Source organism: Pteropus alecto, unplaced genomic scaffold, assembly GCF_000325575.1.
Source record: "Pteropus alecto unplaced genomic scaffold, ASM32557v1 scaffold5, whole genome shotgun sequence".
In the NCBI taxonomy this organism is placed as follows: domain Eukaryota; kingdom Metazoa; phylum Chordata; class Mammalia; order Chiroptera; family Pteropodidae; genus Pteropus; species Pteropus alecto.
This window is the reverse complement of record NW_006441953.1, coordinates 24677738-24690259: the sequence shown is the minus strand read 5'-3', so window position 1 is coordinate 24690259 and position 12522 is coordinate 24677738. Positions and strand designations below refer to the sequence as shown.

Here is a 12522-nt window from a genome sequence, read left to right as displayed (position 1 = left end):
GAGAAGATATTTAAAATGCAATTAACAGCTTCCTTCTGACAAGTAGCCAGAAATAGCCACAGAAAAGTCACCATGTGGAAATCTGCTTCCTCTGGGCAGAAACCAGAAAGCCATCTCATACCTGTTTCAGGCCAAGAAGTTTGTCTTGAGAAACTGGTTTTTCTTTGATCACTATTCCAACCTGGGTACGATTTTGTTTAGAAGGTGACATTGCAAATAATAGGTATGTGCATGCTGTGTTGCTTAAGCAGGAAATTTTTTTTAAAATGCAGCAGGTGAGCGTTGCATCCCTCCTCACTTCCCAGAGGCCTTCTCCGCACTGTGCACCCTTTTACTCCTGGGCCACTTCTCTGCGTGGCCTCGGGTGAGCCCTTTCTCCCCTCTAGGCAGAAAACGAGAAGACTGGAGTAGGTGGTTCCGAAGTCTCTTCTATCTTAAAAGTTCTTCTCACCCACTTCGGTCTGTGAAATCGTTACTCATCAGGAAGCCTACCAGGTGCTGTGAAGGCCACAAAGAATAATACAAGGCATGATTCCTCCCTTCATCGTTAGACTAATGCATTGGTTTCCTGTGGCTGCTGTAACACAGGACCACAAACTGGGTGGCTAAAAACAAGAGAAATTCATTCCCTCACACTCGTGGAGGCCAGAAGTCCAAAATCATAATGTCAGCAGGGCTGGTTCCTTCTGGATACGCCGAGGCGAAGTCTGTGTCACACCGTTCTCCCGGGTTCCAGAGGCTGCTGTCAACCCTTGGTGCTGCGTGGCTTCGAGACGCAGAACCCCACTTCCCGCCTCTGTCTTCTCATGGCTCCCGTGGCATTCCACCCCGCCCCAGATATCCCTCTCCTTCCTTTTGAAGGAACAACAGTCACTGGATTTAGGACCCAATCTCAATCCAGGGGGATCTCATCTAGAGAGCTTGAACTCGACCACATTCTGCAAAGACCCTGCTCCATATAAGGTCACGTGCACAGGTGCTGGGGGTTACGACTGAGGCATATGTTTTGGGGGACAGAATCGACCTGCTAACAAATAGCTAACATTTAGTGAGATTTAATACGTACCCAGCGTGTTTCTAAGTGCTTCGCATTTAACCCATATAACAACCCTATGCAGTAAAAACTTGTATTGTATGCACTTTGTAAATGAGGAAACCAAGAAGTTGGCTAACTGGCCCGAGTTATTCAGCTGCTAAGCCAGGCACACAGATGCCTCTGGAGTATACATTCAAACAAGGATTACATGATGCCTCCCACATAGGCATAACCACACAAGGCCCAACTTCATGGAGATTATAGGTGCTATTAGGTTTCATTCATTCACTCACTCACAAACAACACAGTAGGCACGCAATACATATTTATTCAATTAATATATTCCTGCAATGCCACAGACTGTGTTGGACACCAGGGTACAGATGTCAACTAGATTCTATTAGGTCCTGGCCAAAATCAGAAATGGTTCTTCTCTAAACTGGACCTAATTTGGGGTTGGACTAGAACTAGCAATAAGACAAAAAAAATCAAGGCTCCGAGAGTCAGAGAGGTGACCCCAGACAGAGGGTAATTCTCGTATCCAGTTTTTTTCTCTATTAAAAAACCTAATGTAACTTTTACATATTGCCATATGAGTTCCATCCCTTTGTGAAGTTTTTCTCACTCTATTTCCTCTCTTATTAGGGCTTCCTCAACTTTCTTTCTTTCTTTCTTATTTATTTTTGTGGGAGGGGGCAATCACTAAGTCTCAACCACAAGCAGGGGGCGGGGGGACTTCAAGGAACGTGGGTGTGTAGAAATGGAGTGGGAGCTGTTTTAGACATTTGTCATAACCTTTTCCAGGCAGCTTGAGTGCCAGGTATGCCATCTAATCACATTCTCTTAGTTCGCTGAAGACAAAGTTAATGGCTGAGACCCTCTTCTTCCTTACACTTGAAAGATAAAAGAAAATGCCACCCTAGAAAATGCCACTTACACATAAGGGTTATTTTGAGCTAAGGGCAACTGATAAGCTGGTACAGAAAAAAAGCTTTCTGCTCTCTCCCTATTTGTCTAAAAGTACATATTAGATGTTTCTTAATCATTCAAATTATTCAAAGTCATCGAAAAGGAAAGGAAGAAAAGGAAAGCTAAAGACAAAACCACAATTTAAAATTTTTACTTTCTTCACTTTTTTGCCAAAGCTGGTGGCAAATAATAACGATAATAAGGGTGATGATGATGCCCAAAGCCATTTTGCTCTTTTTTCCCAGTTCCCTTTCTACTAGGACTGGACATTGGTGCACAGGAGATGACTCAGTAGAAGAAACAATAGCTCTGGTCATTCTGAAAGCCAGAAAAAACTGGCCTGGTTAATTGGGTGTTAGCTGGAGAAAACCGGATTGTTATCTTGAATACAAAACATATCCTGACCGGGCACTGTGCACACTAGACGCATTCTGGAGGAGTCCAGGGTAATGCAAATAGCAGCCTATTGAGTCATTATTCATTGACTTGCTTACACTGGCAGGAAACTTTTCCCAAAGGAAGACAAATGATCCCAAACTATGATTAAAATGCATACTTTATGAATCTTAATAATCATATCAAAAAGCCTTCTGTAGTTTTCAATGTGTGGGCAATTAGCTGCCCCACAGCCCTGCAAATGAACAATGAATCCATGTGATCATTTTACATTCAGTTACTGAGACAGTTCTGTTATATGCAAATCTCTTATTGGATAAACACCCCTCCCCTTGGATGGACTGATTGTGTGGCTTGGTATTTTGCCCACAGGATCACAAGGGTGATTTTTCATGTGCATTTGTCCCTTTTAAGTATTCCTGAGGTGGTACTGGGGGCCTCCGAGGCTCAAAGCACCTAAAATATATCAGATTTTCCCCAAAATATGGCTGCCAAGGTTAACTTAAATTATCAAATTTCTTTGCTTTAGACAGGAATTTAGAAACTCAGGTAATAATAGTGCTTATCCCCTACAATCAGAAGCTCTAGCTTTTATTAATAAACAATGGGAAAACAAGTTTATTTTTATGTAATGCATTCAGTTTGGTAGCCAAAAATCTTCAAAATGTGGAAATCGGGGGGATTAATAAAAGATTCCCGCGTAAATCAACAAACGCAAATAAATAAGAAACATGTCCCCCTTGAAAAAAAACTGATAAAAGTGAATTGAGGGGAGGGGTATCGGTTGGTGCAGATTCATTTACCCATCAGATAATTATTTATTTAAATTCTGGGTGCTGGGCACTGTACCGGCACCCAGAGAAATAGAGGAAAGAGAAGGAAATAGGACATGGGTCCTGTCCTCCAGGAATTGCCATTCTAGATGGGGAAAAATTTTAATATGTACTTATGTACATGTGACATATTTTTGTGCCTGTTATTTAATCCACTTAATAAGTTGAGTCTATTGCAATGAAAGCGAGGAATGAAAATAGTTGAAAAGAATTTTCAAGATAAGATTGGGTCTATGAGTTTAAAATGGTTTTAAACCAAAAGCTATTCCGATAATCTTTAGACATGACACATGGGTAGAAAATGAGATCTGCATATTCAAGGCAGCCAATCTGTGTATGTGCAGTCATTGACCTAGTGGCTGCTCTATCATTCATCTAAGTACATTCTGCAGATTATTATCCCTTGAGAAAAAAATCAGAGGGGCGGGGGAGTGGGGCATGATCAACTTGATTTGGGAATCACTGAACACTTTCTCTCCATCTTAGAGATTCATGACAAATCTTCACATATTAAAAGCTATATGAGGTATATAGCATCCAAGAACCTAGTTTGATTTATGAAAACCAGTCTTTCCCAAACTTACTTGATCATGGATGGAATTTTTTGTGTATCACCTATTGACACCCCATGGAAATAGTGCTCCCTAGAACATTCTCTTGGAAATGCTGCAGTAATAGATAACAAACATGTATCTATTGCTCTTAAAAGAATATTTGTAGACCACTTGGACTACTGACCTCAATGATACTTTGCAGAGATTAAACTGCCAAATCCTGCTGGGCACATTTTCAGAAACTAATGTTCATATATTGAAGCAAATCGTACAAATTGAAACTCAAAATAACTAAGTATATAAGAAAGAATAACCTATAACATGAAAGTTTATGACCAAATGCAAAAGAGAAGAAAAGGTTTTATCCAGAACAGCCAATCTCTTGTTACACAACCTTTATGAACTGCTTAGTTTTCTTTCTTTCTTCTTGACATAAACATGATTCAGCTATTTGCATCGATTCTTACACGATCGCTTTGTTAGTTTCAAGTTGTGCGTTATCCCTTCAGAGAAGGCTGAAATAATTTTTTTCAGGGTCAGCCAAAGGGAGTCATGCTCTTTGGTTATAAAGAAAGTACCTACAGAGAGCCACAGGGAGTTCATTAGCTTTGATGTAATATATTCGTAAGATCAATGAAGTTAGTCAAAATAATTATTTTTTCCAGTATGTGAGGGCTCCACAGAGGGTATCCCTTTAGGCCTTTGTCTTTGATAAGGTCTCTGTGGCATCAAAAGTCAGTTAAACACAGACCTTGTTCTCATCGGTACTAGGTTTCAGTTATATAAGATGAGTAAGTCCTAGGATCCTCTGTATGGCATAGAGCCTACAGATAACAATACTCTATTGCATACTAAAAGTTTGCTAAGAAGGTAGATTTTACGTGTTCTTAAAATAATAATAATAATAATAATAATAATAATTAAAGAGAGCAGGAGAAAAACATTTGGAGATGATGGATATGTTTATGGATGGTGGTGTGGTGATGAATAATAATAATAATTAAAGAGAGCAGGAGAAAACATTTGGAGATGATGGATATGTTTATGTCATCGATGGTGGTGATGGTTTTGTGAGTAAATGCTTATCTCCAAACTCATCGAGTTGTGCACATTAATTATGCACAGCTTTCTGCATGTCAATCATACCTCAACAAAGTGGTTAAAAAAATAAATTGATGCCAAAAATAATAAAATATGACATATACCTCATCCTCCATCAACTATCCCACTGACCTCTTTCAAGGTGTCCTAGAAGCCTACCTTTCCGGCTCCCAACCCATGGAGGTTTCAGCTATATTTTACACATTAAGATTATCATATTTATATTTACGGTTATTAATGTTACTACGACTGATGTTTACTGTAGCTCTTAAGTGAGATAATTCAGGTGATGTGTTGGTAGCAGCATCTGCTCAGAGAAAATATTCCCTAAGTGTTGGCTGTTATTATAATTTGCCAGTACTTTGAAATGCAATCTCTCCCTCATTCTTCACAACAACACTATTGAGTAGATATTCTTGTGCCCCATTTTACAGATAAGAAGACTGAAATTCAGTGATATTAAACAACTCAAAGCAAAAACCAACCAGATACTGATCCCGGAGAATATTCTGAGCATAATCAAAAGCCAATTTAAATACCTATCTTCTTGACATTCATTAAACTCTAATTACTATAATCTTCCTTTCACAATGAGAAAAATTAAGCCCAGAGGGGTTCGACAGCTCACTCAAGGTTGTATAGCATCAGTAGTGAAACCTGATATGATAGTCACTTTTCTGTGTTAATTTGTCTAGGCTCTACACACTAATCTAGTTGGTCCTGAAAAGGTATTTTATAGATGTGAGTTAAGTCCAAAATCAGTTAAGTAAGGCAGATTATCTTAAATAGTCTGGGTGGGTCTGATTCTACTAGTTGAAAGGCCCAGACCCTACAATCATGTAAGACAATTCCTCACAATATTTTCTTAACACATATCTCCTACTGGTTTTGTGTCTTTGGTGGAACACTGAGTGGTACTCCTGGATTCAAACCCAGATCTCTTTATCCAGAGACACAGTTCAGCTCTGAACTACTAGCAGCCCGGTAATCATCGAAACTCAAATGTTTATGTTGGATGGGTCTTGGCTTTGTCAGAACCCCATTGACTTATTTAAGCAGTTTTAACCATATACACTGCATTAATAATAATGCTAATAATAATTAACATTTACTAAGGAATTGCCACCTTCCATCAAAGGACCAAGATCTTTGAATTCATTATCTCATATAAAGGATATAAAGAGGTAGGATTCTTCTCAATACAAAGAAGAATTTCCTGAGTGTCAGAGCAACCTATAGATCATCTGAGCTGATCCAAGAGGTGGAAAGCTCTCCATCTGTCAAGGCATGCAAGCCCAAGTTCAAGTTACTCTACAGGGAAGCTAAGATGGGAATTCAGCATTGGATGGTAGCTAAAGATGGCAAATACTAAGCTCCCTTGTTCCAAAAATGTCCTCTGGCAATTTACAGACTTTGTCTGCATCATATCATTTTTAAACTGCTGATAAAACTGTCCTCAAATGACTGAGTACATGCATATGTGGACTTTTTTGCAAAATTATAAATAAATCAGTGAACCTTGACTTCTGTTCTGTGGCCTCCCGCAAGAGTAACTACAAAGATCTATAAACAGGCACTCAAAAAATGCAAGTTGAATCAGAGTCAATTCTTAATTATTCACATTGATAGTTGGAGTAAAAAGACAAATGATATAAAACAGTAGATAAGGTCTAAAAAATTTTTACATTTGGCCTTTAACTTCTGTACCCCACCTGCTCCATAATCAAAAGGTGATTTATGGCAGAAAAAGTATTCACTTCCTTGATAGAATTCTGGTCTCCCTGTTTTTATATCTCTAGATTAAATTTATTAGAATTCTTAATTTTTAAGTAAGGATTAGCACAATATACTTTTTAATTTCCCCTGTACTCTCTAAAGTTCAGCCCATCTGAGGCAGAAGAAGGCAAAATCACTGCACACAAATCTTTCCAAAGTATGTGGACTAGGAAACCTAAATTGTGAAGCTGATTCTTTTGTGATAATCGAAAAGTGCTTGCAACACACAGGCAGCTCTCACCAAACCTACCCACAGTGGAAGCCTCCCCTTATCTTATCTTGACTCCAAAATTCTTCATTTGCTTTCTTCATAGGGCTGGACTGCAGGCCAATTAGTTTCTAGATGGTCTAAGCCAAAAGGCTTGAGAGTGAAAGAAAGGACAGTGACCTTAAGAGACAGCTTCACAGAATTTTAGCAAACTAGAGATAAAGCATGAATCAGCCACACTCATTACTTAAGCTGTGAGTTGTAGCTCTGGAAAGTGAGAAAAAGCTTCAACTTCCTTTCTGTTTTGTTTAAATAAAAAATAGTCTACAGCCATGCCACTCTGAACAAGCCCGATCCCGTCGGATCTTGGAAGCTAAGCAGGGTCGGAGATGGTTAGTACTTGGATGGGAGACCACCTAGGAAGACCAGGTGCTGGAGGCACAAAAAATAAAAAAAAATAAAATAAAATAAAAAAGGGAAATGATGGCATTTACTGACAATAACAAGGCCTAGGAAATAACATTAATTAATAATTAATTAAACATAATAAAAACAAATAAAACCCCACATACTAGTTCAAGACAGAATGAAATGCTGTGTGCAGGAGAGATTAGAAAGTAGATTTGAAAGTAGATTTGAGCTCCAATTCAAGTCTGTCAGTAATTATTGCATAATTTCTCTGGGCCTCAGTTTCCTTGCCATAGCAATTACGACTACTTGTTGAAAGCTTTCATACACTACTATGTCCTGCTTACTTTTCTAAAAGCACTTTTGCATTTCAACTCATAGAATCCTCCCAACAACCTTATAGACTAAGTACTATTAGTAACCCCATTTTCCAGATGACAAAAGTAAGGCATAGAAAGTAACCTGCCCAGGGCAGGGTCCTATAGTAGGGTCAAATGAAATTCCAGCCCACGCTCTTCACCATCATTCTCTAAACTCTCAGCTAGAAAATGTGAGAGTTCAAATAGATGTTCTCTCAGATTCGTTCAGCAATTTGTATTCTGTGATTCTACAATATAGCAAAAATATAGATTAAACAGAACATTGTAAAGGACTAACTAGCCTCAGAAGGAATGTCCATCTGAAGAAATATTTATCCTTCAAGACCCAGATTTAAATGTCAGCTCCTTTATGCCCTAGGCATACATGCTGGTATACCCAAAGTGAGATGTGTTATGTTTTAAATCCTGCTTTTGGAACTCATCACATCATGGCACTGTCATTAGCTTGTCTTTCTTACCTACTTGGCTGACAACTTCTAGTTCAAGACCATGACTTGTTCACCTTTGTGTGACCCTAGAAGCTAGAACATGGTAGGTGTTGAAGAGATACTGTATTTATTTCTAAATACTTCCTTAACAGCATATGAGCTGCATAGGTCTTAAGACACTTCCTCATTGTATCACAACTGGGGCAAAAGAATATTTAAGAAGAAGGTATTAAAATAATCCGGCCCCTTTTGCTGCCACCCATGAAATCACCTTATCCTATACTCTCGAATTGTATTCTTTTGGTTCTATCCCCAGGACCTAAAATCTGCTGTTCTCTTGTCTGAAAGGCTCTTCTCTCAGGTCCTCATGACTCACTTTAGATCTCTGCTAAAATGCCAACGAGTCAAAGAGCCCTCCGTTGACCACCTGCAGGAAGGAGCAGTGGCCGGACACCCAGCTCCGTCCGCACTGGCCACCTCTTCTTGTTCATGCCTGAAACAAGGACAAAGGAATTTCGATATAACCTGCTTTTCCTCCTTTCAAATTAAGAACCATAAAGTTAGACTCTTTCATCTATTCATCTACTGCTCTATCCTCAATGACTAGAATGGAGCCCAGCACCACGAAGCCCATCAAAGAGTATGTCAATGAATAAAAATAAATGAATAATATGCTTTCTATCACACAAATATTGAAAATGCCCTTTAGGGGGTTTATTATGATAGCAATACATTTAAATGTGACACACTGGGCTAATGACCCAAATCCTACCTCTGGTCACTTTTCTGGCCTGTGTCTTTTTATAAATATAAATGTCTTTAACAAATGTTAAGAAAACCGCCAACAGATGTACTGCTCATTTCTTTGCTGCAATGTTTGGAAATTTATGCTCAAACACTAAGAGGCCGGATGAGTAATATGGGTGCATTGGCTACAGGGGAGTTTGTGGGCCCATGGGTGAGGGAAATCACCTTAGTGAGGGCAGCTCGGTAGTTGCGTTATGGAAGATTTATTTTTCTGTGTATTCCTCAAGGTCACCAATCATGTGTCGTTCACCTGAGCCATCAGGGATGAGGCCTGGCGGGCAGAAGAGGTACTTTACATGATCATTGAGTGAATAAAGTCAGCACTAAACTCAGAGACTCTGTTTCAAGTTTCTCACGCCTAGGGTGGACCCTCGACTGGGCCATGGCAAGGCTGCCATGCCAAGCCTGCTCCCCTGGGATGCTCCCCTTCCAGAACCATGTTTACAATCTGGGCCGCCTGGCCCATGTCAACTCTGTTTAGATAGTCCTCATCCGGTTACTTAGCAAACCCAAGTTATGATGAAGGAGGACTGTGTCCAAGTTGCAGGCCATGCCCTCTGTGAAGCTTGGCATTAAAAGTTAAATAAATTAATAATAAAAAAAAGTCATAGAGAAGCTTTCCCAAGAGGTCTGAGCACATAGGATGTACTGCCCAATGCACAGACACCTTGTCCTTGTCACTTAGTTAACTGATAGCTATAACTTAGGGTTTATATTTTAGAGGCATGAGAAGGAAAGTCCAAAGATATGAAACGATAATGCCACATGTCATGGGTAGAAGTGGAAGTCTGAAGTCTGCTTGTTCTGCCTGAGAAATCAGAAACTTCGATTTAAATAAGCATTTCTCTTATTCTCTCTTTTGCAACTGCTTGTTCATATGTAGGAGAAGCAGAACCACTTCTTGGATAATTCGAGGTCACTGCTATCTACTCACTGGCATGAACTTTAGTTATTAGTAATGATAAGCCATTAGTATATAAAATATCTAATGTCTACCTGTCTAGATGGAAGATAGATAGATGATAGATAGATAGATAGACAGACAGACAGACAGATAGATAATCTATGTGTTCACGCATCTATTGAGAGAGAAAGAGAGAGAAGAGAGAGAGACTGAATACACAAATGGACAATGGCCAGACCATATATAACAGTAGAACTCTGACCCACAAAGCTTCCTGCAGCAATCTGCCCCGGAACCCGCCCCCTCATCTGCAACACACCCGGGAGCCAGTCTGCGTAAGGCGAACTTGCAGGAAGTCAGGCTGCTACCTCTAGTGACAACCCAGGGACCTGAACAACAGCCTCTGTAACGATCAGCCTAAATTGGCCAGAACTTGATTAATTATTGATTACTTAACTAGGTTTTATCCCTATTTCCAACTTTGGCCCAACTAGAGAGAGCCAGATATGACTCCTAATTAAGCACATGGGATGCCCTACTTCTAGTTTCCCTATGCCAACAGCCTATCCTATCTCTAGTTTCCCTATGCCAACAGCCTCTAATCACTATGGGGTGTGTGTGTGTGTGTGTGTGTGCATGTGTGTGTAATTAGTATATAAAATATCTTTCCGTATACACATATACATATGTATAATTTTATGTGTGTATATATATCATCCTATATAACCAATGAATCATTGTTTAATATTTTTCTTTAAATTTATTCTTCATAAAAAATTTTTAAATGTTATTTAAAAATTAATTTTCACACTTCTATCTTGAACAGAAAAATAGTACTTTTATAATAGGTACTAAAATGAGTGCCTATTAAATTGGTCACCTAAAAATATTTTACATTCTATCAGTATTTAAAGTATATATCTTGGCTAACACTAACTTTAGGAGTAAAGATCTCGTGTTTGAACTTGGCTCCACCGCTCACCTACTGTGTGGTCTAGGACAAGGGATCTGGCCCCTCCGAGTCTTGCGTCCTCACCTAACAGATGTAATTCCAAACTAGTCGAGTTATGGTGAAGATGAAACACAATGGTCCTCGTGAATGCGCCAGGGAAGGGCGGGTGCTCAATAAACACATTTATATTTTAACAGATGCAGAATAACAGAAGGCAAAAAAGATGAGAAAAAACCGCAGCAACCCAATGGAGGTCCTTGAGTTTGTGCAAAACCCGAATGAGTGTCTGGAGTCTACCACACTAAAAGTGCTGACGACGAGAAGCTATTTAAAGCACCTTGGTTGAGTCACAAGATATTATCTACAAGGGGAGGGAGAGCCGGCCGATGGCCCTTTGTGACCAAACAGTCATTAGCAACAGCCAATGGCTTTTCAGGGTGTCTTTGCATGTTGGTCAGAATTAAAGCAAAGAAAGAAAAAAAATAATTCAGCAGATGACAAAAGAGTTCGGAATTCATCTTTGCACAAAAGACTGGGGCTCTTTCAAAAGTTTTAAATAGATCCCAACAGTAAGAAATCTGGAACATGGAAATTACATAAGTACATTATAGGTGAGCGTGTATAATTATTTTTTAACAAAGTTTACGGTAATATGAGTCATGTTGCTTTAAAAAAAATGGCGTAATTCGGTGGTTTGATAACAAGTTATTTCATAAGTAACTCACGGATTAATAAATCAACTGAAATGCATTTAAATAATGCGCAAGGGGGCTCAGTTTTCTCTCGGGATAGCTTAGAAGCAAAACCAGTAGTAAGGCAGATTCCCCCAGGGGCACAGTTTCCTGATCCATTGACCCAAGAAGAATGCAAAGTACCAGCTCACCAGAAGATGGAGAACAAAAAAGGCCGTCTTACCAGGCAGTTTCTCCAAGGTAGGAGCAGGTGAGGTTCTAGTCTCAGAAAAAAAGGAACTTGTTTGCAATTTGCAAGCTAAACAGCTGGTATACCGGGTCGATATTACAAAGCAAGACCAGAGGTTTCCTCTGTTCAAGTTCATGCTGAGGTGCTCTCCATACCCCTTCCCCGTGAGCTGGGAAGAGCAGTGGGTGGGAAAAGCAGTGGGTGGGAAAATCAGTCAAGAAGTGTCTCAGAACCTCTTTCTTCAAGGCACTCCTCACCTGGCTTATCCCCTCCCACATCCTGAATTGCGTTTCAAACACAAGAGATAACATCTTGCTATTAAAGAGGCACAGCTTCCAGCCACTTATGAAATATTTGTTTTGTCCTATCGATATCACTGTCTATTTTCTTATATCTCCTGCAAACTAATTTTCATCCAGCACCCTACTCTCCCTGTCCTAACATTAAACACCTTACAATTTCCAAAGTTTGATTGTCTTCATTTTTCATTTCATTGTTTTATTCGATAACGTGGGAGCCCATCCTATTGAGTTAAGTAGACAGAAATTTAATCGTAGAATGCAAATGTGGGGAGAAGCCCTCCTTGTTACCTAGCTCAAGTTTTACAAATAAATAAATGGAAGCTCAGGAAGGTTTACTTTCTAAATTTTCTCGAGGCCATAGAATCAGCCATCAACAGACTCCTCTTACTGTAAATCATCCTCCAGAGCTGGGCAGAGAATTCCCCTGGGGGAATTCTGAAAGTTGTGTTTGTTGCTTAATTTTGTACTTAAGAAGGAGGGGACTTAATTAAAAGGAATAAGGAGATGGGGTGGGGTGAGAGAGAAGGAAATATAGCAAGGCATAATA

At 39.5% G+C, this 12522-nt stretch overlaps 1 protein-coding gene and 1 pseudogene across 4 annotated transcripts in view; one reads left to right on the top strand and one right to left on the bottom strand.

The window, feature by feature from the left end:
• LDB2 (LIM domain binding 2) overlaps nt 1-12522 on the bottom strand; it is a 332843-nt gene that overhangs the window by 174365 nt on the left and 145956 nt on the right. The gene's annotated exons all lie outside the window — the stretch shown is intronic.
• LOC112485647 lies at nt 7196-7314 on the top strand (annotated as a pseudogene).